The following is a 1,012-nucleotide window of genomic DNA, read 5'->3' on the forward strand; positions in this document are numbered from 1 at the left end:
AGAGAATGTCTGCAGCGTTGAGCGTAAATCGCTTCATTTTAAAGTTGCCCTGAAAGTGGGCTTCTGTTCACATTACTAGTTAAATAAAAGGTTAAATTAAAAAAATAAAATGACTACATTATTGCACCTCAGCTTACCTTACAGAACAAAACAGAGAAGGAAGTACTACTGACTCCAGATATGTGGTATTGGTCTTATTGTTACTCTATACAATGTTGAAACGAGCAGGTTAATATTCAAAGTAAACACATTTTCACCAAATTAGAGTTTCCTCAGTTTTGCAACAACAACAAAAAATAGGAGTGAAAAACGACAGTTGACAGTGTTTGGGTGTCGTACCTCTTCTGTCCCTTGTCTCTTTCCATACCATCTCAGCTCTGTTGGAAAGGACAGAATAGCTCCTTATGAATCAAGGACGCTATCTAATCTCCGTATTCCCCCTGATATGTTTTGAGACGTTAACACACACAGTCCCAAGTTAAATAAAGGTTAAAAAAAAAAAAAAAATTGCAATCTATTACCTATATAGTGCATTGCTTTTGATTAGGGCCTATAGTCTCTTTCATAATTGCTCTGGTCAAATGCAGTGCACTATACAGACAATCGTGTGCCAATTGGGATGCCTCCACAGCCTGGCGACGAGAGAAGGGTTGGCATCGATCACATGTTCACATGTTCACACTGGTTTTCTAGTTTTAAAAAAACGACACACGATGGTTCAGCTCTGTAGCTACTCTCAGTCGACGATCTACACTAGCTCTGACTACATCATTTATGAAAATCATCCACATTTTAACCTTAATTAATATCTGAGTCAGATTTTTTTTAAATTAAGTTTAAGTTATATTTATATATTTAACGACATTCTCATTTATTTATGCGTGTATTTATTTACAAAGACATTTATATTTCTAAAGTAGTTATAGTGCAACTTCTGCACAAAGCATTTTTTATTATCAGTTCCTCTAACTTTCTGATAACATGACCTATTACCTATGACCCCCCCCCCCCC

Source organism: Salvelinus sp. IW2-2015, unplaced genomic scaffold (genome assembly GCF_002910315.2).
Source record: "Salvelinus sp. IW2-2015 unplaced genomic scaffold, ASM291031v2 Un_scaffold2415, whole genome shotgun sequence".
NCBI lineage: Eukaryota > Metazoa > Chordata > Actinopteri > Salmoniformes > Salmonidae > Salvelinus > Salvelinus sp. IW2-2015.